Source organism: Triticum aestivum, chromosome 4A, assembly GCF_018294505.1.
Source record: "Triticum aestivum cultivar Chinese Spring chromosome 4A, IWGSC CS RefSeq v2.1, whole genome shotgun sequence".
Taxonomy (NCBI): Eukaryota; Viridiplantae; Streptophyta; class Magnoliopsida; order Poales; family Poaceae; genus Triticum; species Triticum aestivum.
In genome coordinates this window covers 677,144,306-677,144,607 of record NC_057803.1, presented here as the reverse complement: position 1 = coordinate 677,144,607, position 302 = coordinate 677,144,306, and positions in this window count along the sequence as shown.

Genomic DNA, 302 nt, shown 5'->3' with positions numbered 1-302 from the left:
AGACATGGTTCTTTATGTTAGGTCGACAGAAACCGTGTTTGCAACTCGGTGCAAAACTACTCCGGACCAGTTCTGCAATTTGACAAGAAGCATTGGGGTAGAGTAGGGAATTGGGTATTCATATTACCTTTGTAGATTGCAAACCCTAGATGATGATCTCTTCGTAGCAAGAACGGGCTGGAGACCGCTCAAAGCTTCGTCCCTAGCGGAGTCGTCAAAAAGTGTGTTCGCACACGAACACGTCACCGTGTACCTTCAATGCCGAGGGTAATGCCCCGTAGCTCACGTCGAAGGTGATCCGT